We start from the raw sequence: 8,174 nt of genomic DNA on the forward strand, positions 1-8,174 counted from the left end.
ATCATTAAAATTAATGCTACCTTTTCTTTTTTTAATTTTTTTATGTGACTGCTAAAACGTTTTAAATTACTTGCATGCACACTGTGGTAGCCGTCTGCAAGATGACCCCCAGTGATTCCCTCTTCCTGATAAGTCACACCCTCTTGTGACCCCCTCCCACACTATATCAGGGTTGGTCTGTGTGATCCACAGAATATTTTTGTTTAAGTCCATTTATCATTATGATGTCAATGTTTATGTAACTTTTTGTGTGCATCTCTAAATGTGAACACCACATGCTTGTCTATGACCAGTTTACAGAATGCAAGGCATCTTCTGGGTTCAAGTAATTCACAAGTTGGTGAATGTCACCTTACCACATGCCCTGTATGGCTTCCTTAAAGAAACACTACAGTATTATTTTAGTAGAATATATCAGAAGCAATGGTATGTCACTCAAAATTAGGTTACAAAAGACACTGCTGCTTCTGCCTTGGTCTCTTTCTCAATCTCTCCATCTCTCTCTCTCTCTCTTTCTCTCTCGTCACTTACTCTAAAGGAAGTTAGCTGCTAATTTGTGAGCAGCCTTATGGAGGATCCTGCATAGTGAGAAACCAAGGCCTCCAGGCAACACCCATGTGGATGAACCTTCTTAGAAGCAGGTCCTCTGGCCACAGTCCAACCTTCATATAACAGCAGCCAAATCGGCATCTTGACTACAGCCTCATGAAAGACCCTGTATTAGAATCACCCAGCTAAGCCACTCCTGGATTTCTGGTCCTCAGTAACCATGTGACATCATAAACATTGTCTAGGGTAACTTATTGCACAGCAATAGATAACTAACATGCACGCATTTTATTTCTATTAAGTGGCACCTCCTTGGTGGTCCTGTGGTTAAGACACCGTGCTTCCACTGTAAGGGGCACAGACTGAATCCCTGGTCGGGGAACTAAGATCCCGCATGCCGTGCACGGCCAAAAAAAAAAGAGAATCCTCTAGAGCAGAGGCTCCTACACCTAGCTGTACATTAAAATCACTTGGAAAACATTTAAAAATAGCTGATGCCCAGGCCCATCCCCCAATAGTTGAATGATTCTCTAGGGGTAGAGCCCCAGCATGGGTATTTCATAAAACTCACCCAGGTGACATGAATATTCAGCCAAGGTTGAGAGCCCTACTCTAAGGAAATGCTTCTCCAGTGTCATGGTGCTTAATTCCACATATCATCTAGGGCTTGGCTACCCCAGGTGTGCATCTGAATCCACCTGGGAGCTGTTAGAAAGGCCAAGGCTTGGGCTCCAGCCCAGGTGGAACAAATCAGAATCTGCATTTTAATAAGATTCCCAGGGAATGTGGACGCACACTGAGCTTTGAGAAGCACTGATTTAGGGCATCAATTCAGAACTGGTCTTCAGAACCCACACTCCAGATCCCTGCTAAGGGGAACCGTATCCCAGCATCTCTTCTCCCATAAGCATTTATTAAGATTGAATTGTAGGGGCTTCCATGGTGGCCCAGTGGTTAAGAATCCACCTGCCAATGCAGGGAACACAGGTTCAAGCCCTGGTCCGGGAAGATCCCACATGCTGCGGAGCAACTAAGCCCGTGCGCCACAACTACTGAGCCTGCAAGCTACAACCACTGAAGCCCGTGCCTAGAGCCCGTGCTCCACAACAAGAGAAGCCACCGCAATGAGAAGCCTGCGCACCGCAACGAAGAGTAATCCCCGCTCGCCACAACTAGAGAAAGCTTGCGCACAGCAACGAAGACCCAACACAGGCAAAAATAAATTAATAAATTAATAAATAAGATTGAGTTGTACACGATCTTCCTCGCCAAGGGATTCTGACATACTGGTGTGGGTGGGGCTGAGCCATGGAGAATTTTGTGAAAGCTCCCCCCAGGGGGTTCTAAGCTGTAGCCTGGGTGGTGAGATGGGTCTCAATCTGTCCTTTCCCTGAGTCTTTCATCTCACCACGACAGTGGGAGTCAAGAGTTTAAAGATGTCTTATTTCCATACAACATAAACCCTACAAGCCAACCGCCCCATCTAGAACTTACCTAAAGAAACAGTCATTTCGGGCTTCCCTGGTGGCGCAGTGGTTGAGAGTCCGCCTGCCGATGCAGGGGACACAAGTTCGTGCCCCGGTCCGGGAAGATCCCGCGTGCCGCGGAGCGGCTGGGCCCGTGAGCCATGGCCGCTGAGCCTGCGCGTCTGGAGCCTGTGCTCCGCGGCGGGAGAAGCCGCGGCAGTGAGAGGCCCGCGCACCGCAAAAAAAAAAAAAAAAAAGAAACAGTCATTTCTTCCAATTCTAGAGAGGGAAAACTTGCCACATAGGATTTACCCAGTGCTAACGTGTTCATCTCAATGCTGAGGACCAGTCATCATCCCCTGAATCACATCCTTGGGGACGAAGCCCCGGCAAGATGCACCACCATGGCATAGCAAGGTTTAAATTTTATTATAACTCTAATAAGCCTCCAAACTCCTCTTCATACATCAACTCACTTCCTTGGTCACAGTTTAAGAATTGTTTTTATTTCTTAGTTCATTTATTTTCTTTTTCCTTTCTGACAGCCTTTATCAAACCAAGAACTACAATGACAAAATCCACATTGAGCCAGCAAAGCCAGTTTTCATTTACCGGCAACTCCGTTGATAATGGGTGAGGGGTAAAACCCAAGGCATTTCACGGCATTTCAAGAGATTCTCAGAAAAGCAACTTCAACCAATTTGAAAATTCCATTCCTCTGTTTGAAATGCCCCCATCCTTTGAGGTATAACCATGAGTTCTAACGGGCCTGGCCATACCTTTGGTTGAGGTGGGATGGATATTATCACTTTGTCCCTGTCTGAACATCACCTTCCTAAACATCGTAAAAAAATAAGACCAGCTCACTGTAATACAATTGACAGCACTCTCTCCTTCAAACTGCTTACCATAATTTGCAATATCTATTTGGCTGCTTGCTTATCATGTCCCCTCTCTGATCATAACCCTATCTGGACAGGAGTCACGTTGGTCTTAATATATTCCTCCTCCTTAGCCTAGTATCTGACACATAGTAGGTACCAAATGAATGTTTGCTGAATGAAGCACTGAGTGGAAAAGTTCCCAGATCCATGCCATGCACTAATACTCAGAAACACTAGACCCTATAAATCCGTTGGTGACGAACTGCCTCTCGGCTTGATACAGCTGTCTACAGGAGATATGATCTATAGGTAATCAAGGTGGTTCAAGCTAACCCCTGCAAGCCCTGTGCCAATATTGATATACTGGTCTTCTGAGGTTATTATGACTGACTCTATTTTTTCTTCAATATAGAAAAGTTATATTTTTATATATATGAACAACAAACATTTGGAAAATGAAATTAACAAAACAATTCCACTTACAGTGGAGGCTAAAAGTAACATAGACCACTTAGAAATAAATACAACAAAAGATGTGGAAAAACCTCTACCCTGAAAACTATAATACATGACTAAAGGTAATTAAAGAAGATTTTTTTTAATTTTTATTTTATATTGGGATATAGTTGATTTACAGTGTTGTGTTAGTTTCAGGTGTACAGCAAAGGGATTCAGTTATACATATAGAGGATTTTGACCATCACACACAACCCAAGGTCCAAGCAGACTGCACATACCTGACCAGAGAGATATGAATCAACTTTAAACCAGGTCCAGCCCCTCTGGTTACCAAATGCAGAAAGGAAAGAGCCTTGTGTTCTGTCCTGTGCACTGAGTACCTCCACTCTCCATTTTAAGGCACCTATAGCATATGCCCAGCCTGCCTGGAATGACAAGTTGTCATTCCCAAGTAAGGGAACATAAAGACCCGGCAGACTACCGAAGGGCTTTGAATGCTCTCAACAGAACCCAGGGTGAAAAAGAATCAAACACAAGCTCAAAATGTCAGTTCTAAGCATCTCAGTTACCCCAAGAGACCACGTCAAATGCCAAGTCTCAAGTACAAATAGTGCAAGGACAGGGGTCCACTGAGAACTCCTGATCTTCTCACCAGGCCATCCCATGATGGGCCATCTTTATATTCTTGTCCCGATCCCTCAGCCTATATAAAGTAGCCCACAGAATCCCTGATGCACAGAAGTCTAGACCCTGAAAAATTGCTCTGGAGAGAATAGAATGGGACCCCCCCACCTCCAACCTCAAACCTCTCAGCCACCAACCCATTGAGGTCTCCATACAGAAACTTTCTGGGGAGTTCCTTCTTAAAACCCAGAATTTTGAAATAACTCAAAGAGGCAGCATGGGGGTGCAGGGGTCAAACAGGTTAGGATGGGTCATAGAAGGATTGGGTTCAAGCTGGGACTCTGCCTCGCTGGTCAGACCTTGGGTGAGTCCCTTCCCTCCTCAGGCTTCAGTCCCTTTGACTGCACAACAGGGAGAGTCACTTCCACTTTCTGTGGAGGCTGCAAACATCAGACACACCAATATGAAGAGGACTTAGGAAATGGTCCAGCTATGAACAATGTGAGTACATTCAAGGGTAACCAGGAGGGGAGGACCGGAGGAGTGCTGTTTCCTCCTGCCTTCCTCTCTTCCTTCTTTCCCCGCATCTTAGGAGGGAATTAGTCAACGTGCACGTTGCTGAGAACAGCCCCCATCCCCAGAACACGTGGTCACACACCTTTCCGGACACAACATCCCAAAGCAAAACCCACTAGATCTGCCACACACGCACTGCGGCTCATCCCCGCTACAGCGATAAATGACCTGCCTTCTTGCTGCCCAACGGGCCCCTGGTTTTATCCAGAAACGGAGCAGCAGAGGGATGACAGCAGGCGGCCCCACTGCAGCGTCCCAGGGAGCGAACGGTGAATAATGAGATCCCCATGGCTGGTTCACTCTTTCTGCTAGCGATGGGTTTAAGTGTGAGCACGTGTCACAGTCCTGGCCAAGGGGAATAAAGGAAATCCACTTGGAGGTTTCTGGAAAATGTCTTCCTCTGTGATGAAAAGAGTGAGAAAAGGCCAGTCTTCCCCTGCAGCCTTGGGATGAGTGTGTGAAGCCATAAAGCCTGGAGCTGCAGAGGCCATCCCCAGCCACGCGGGGACAAGCTCAAAGACAAAACCAATGCGCTGGGGATGGCAGAGGAGAAAGACGGAAAGTGCCCCCCCTCGGCATTGTTACTGCGCCCAAATGAACAAGCTCTGGAGCCTCCTACCTACAAATATTCTCCTGTGAGCTAACAGACCCCTACCGTTTAAGCCACTTCAAGTTGGGTGTTTGGTTACTTGCAACAGAGCCCATCCTGATACACACTTCCCCCCAGACACCAACACACACAGCCTGTAACTCATCTCTGACTTATTCAAATCCCCGGTGGATGCTCCCCTTAGCCCTACAGTCGGGTTCATGAACCATCGCTCACAAAAACACCCACGGCTCTGTGTCACCTGTGGAATAAAAGTCAAATCTGAAAAAACTAAAGTACCTTCCCTCACCTGGTTGCTCTCCAGCTCATCATCCTGTTTTGTGTTCTTTATAACATGGTCACAAATGGAAAATACATCATTGGACATTTATTCATTACCTGTTTATTATCTACTTCCAGTGTAAGCTCCATGAAAAGAGGCGGGCTTGTCTGTTTTGATCACAGCTGTCTTTCCAGCACTGCAATCACAGTGTGGTACATCATTGTGGGTCCTTTAAAAACATTTTTTTATTGAGTTATAGTCGATGTACAATATTATATGCTTCATAGTGATTCACAATGTTTTAAAGTTCTATTCCATTTATAGTTATTATTAAATATTGGCAGTATCCCCGTGTTGTACAATACATCCTTGTAGCTTATTTATTTTATACATAGTAGTTTGTACCTCTTAATCCCTTTCCCCTATCTTGCCCCTCTCCCCTGCCCTCTCCCCACTGGTAACCCTTAGTTTGTTCTCTATATCTGTGAGCCTGTTTCTTTTTTGTTATATTCACTAGTTAGTTTTATTTTGTAGATTCTGCCTATAAGTGATAATCATACAGTATTTGACTTTCTCTGATTTATTTCGCTTCACGTACTACCCTCCAAGACCAGCCTTGTTGTTGAAAATGGCAAATGGATGGACATATAAATGAACAGATGGCTCCAACATACCTCTCCAGCATGTTCTTCCTAAATGCCTCTGCATAACATAAAATCTCTCTCCCATCAATGAACTAGTAACAGTGCACCATGCAGCCAAGTGTCTTTCCTTGCTTGCGTGTTTTAGGGTAGACTGAGGGAACTTGTGTGACGGCTCCCCTTCTCTCCTTCCTCCGCGTCAAAGCTTTCTTTGATCCAAAGAGCTGCACAGTTACTCCTCTGAACTCCTCTGTCACTGACCACTGACCACTTTCCACCAAAGTGACCACTTTGCCACTCACTGGCCTGTCTGCCGCCATCTTCTCCCCTCCCCGACACACTCCCCAACCTAGAGTGTGTGTCCCTCAGGGCAGGGTCTGTGGCTCATTCATCTGTATCTCTATGTGCCATCTAGCGAGTGGCACATAGTAGATACTCAAGAAACATCTGTGGGAATGAACACACGTGGGAATGCCCAGGCTGTGGCTCACCATGGGGGTGATGGTCTGGAAGGAGAGCGAGTGTCCAGGTCCACACCACAAGAGCCCAGGGTGAGGCTCACCCCAGAGAGAGAGAGAGAATACAAGGAACTCAAATGAGGTGCCGAAAAGAACAGGTGTGACTCTGGAAACTTCTGTCTCTGAGATGTGGTTCTTCACCTGCACGGTGAGAAGTCTGGACCGGATGGTCTCTGGGGATTATGGCAAAGGGAGCTGAGTGTGGGTTTCAGAGCTGGACTCACCTGGGTCTGACTGCTGCTTCTTCTACGGGTTAGCTGCGTAGCCCTGTAAGCCGCCACTCACCTCTGGGTGCATCTCCTCAGCTGTAAAATGGCGTGAGTGACCGCAGTTCATAGGGCTGTTGGGTGGATTAGATGAGGCAGTGTGTGCACAGCGCCTGACTCCAGGCCCTCCCTCCCCTCTGCTGCTTCAGCCCCTGGAGTCCCTGTCCCCCCTCCTCACCGGCCGCCACAAGTGTCCATCACACCTTCTCCGCCCCAAGCAGAAGGAGACCCACCCTCCCAATGCAACAACTCCTTTGGCCGCCAACAGGGGGCTTGACTCCTGTGGGACTCTGGCCACCTGGCCGTAAAGGAGGCATTTCCCTGTGCACCAACCCAGCTGGGCTACTTTCCTCCTGGCCCAGACGAGAAGTCCCCTTCCCAGCACCTAGACAAGGCCTTATGACTCATTCTGGTCACAGAATATGAACAGAAGTCACTTAACTGCTTCCACTGCTGACTCATTACCATTCCCTCCTCTGCTCTCTCCACTTCCCTGGAAATCCTGAATCCGGGTAGCATCACAGTCTGGAAGGAGCCTGGGTTCCCAAAGGGATGTTCAACTACACTGACTGTGACATGAGTAAGCAGTGAAGCTCCCAAGATTTGGGCATTTACCTGTGACTGCAGCGGTGGCAGTCTTGCCGAGCTAGACCAGCAGCGGTGGCAGTCTCCCCAAGCTAGACCAGACCACCTGAGCCTTCCCAAGGCCACGGCTCCTGAAACAGGACAGATGCTCTTTGCTCTGACTCGCCCTCCTCAGGGAGTAAGGATCGGCCTTCCCCTTCCCCCTCCCTCCGAGAGAAGGTCTGGATTCTAATGCCCCATTCATGCTCCCAGTCTCTCCCAGGGTATCTGTCACCCTCATGCAGATGGCACCTTGTGGCCAGCCTGGCACCCTGGAGCTCCCCAAAGGCCTGCTTAGATGAGACTGTGCGGTGGTCTGGGCCTCAGTTTCCCCACACACCCCATAAGGACCTCAGGAGACCCCTCTCGCTCTGATATTTGCAAGCCCAGGACAGCACATCTTAGAGGGACTGCCCTCGGCCAACACCAAGCAGACCACACCCCTCCAGCCTACGTGTGATCCATAAATTCTCCCTGCTGAGTAAACATATGTTATGGGGCCTGGGGACACTTCCTGGCCATGCTGTTCCCACCTTCCCTTGTCCTGCTCCGGCCTGGCCAGCTCCCCTGCACACACCTCCCCGGGACCCCCAATCCCCACCCTTCAGTTTCCCTCTGCTTCTTACCCCTTTCCCCCAACACCTGCATCCCTGGCTGTAAAGAGGGTGGAGAGTTTCCTCTCTTATCAGCCGTCT

The sequence above is a fragment of the Delphinapterus leucas genome, chromosome 11, assembly GCF_059928025.1.
Source record: "Delphinapterus leucas isolate spDelLeu-1000000601 "Yukka" chromosome 11, BTC_Dleu_Yukka2, whole genome shotgun sequence".
Classification (NCBI taxonomy): Eukaryota; Metazoa; Chordata; class Mammalia; order Artiodactyla; family Monodontidae; genus Delphinapterus; species Delphinapterus leucas.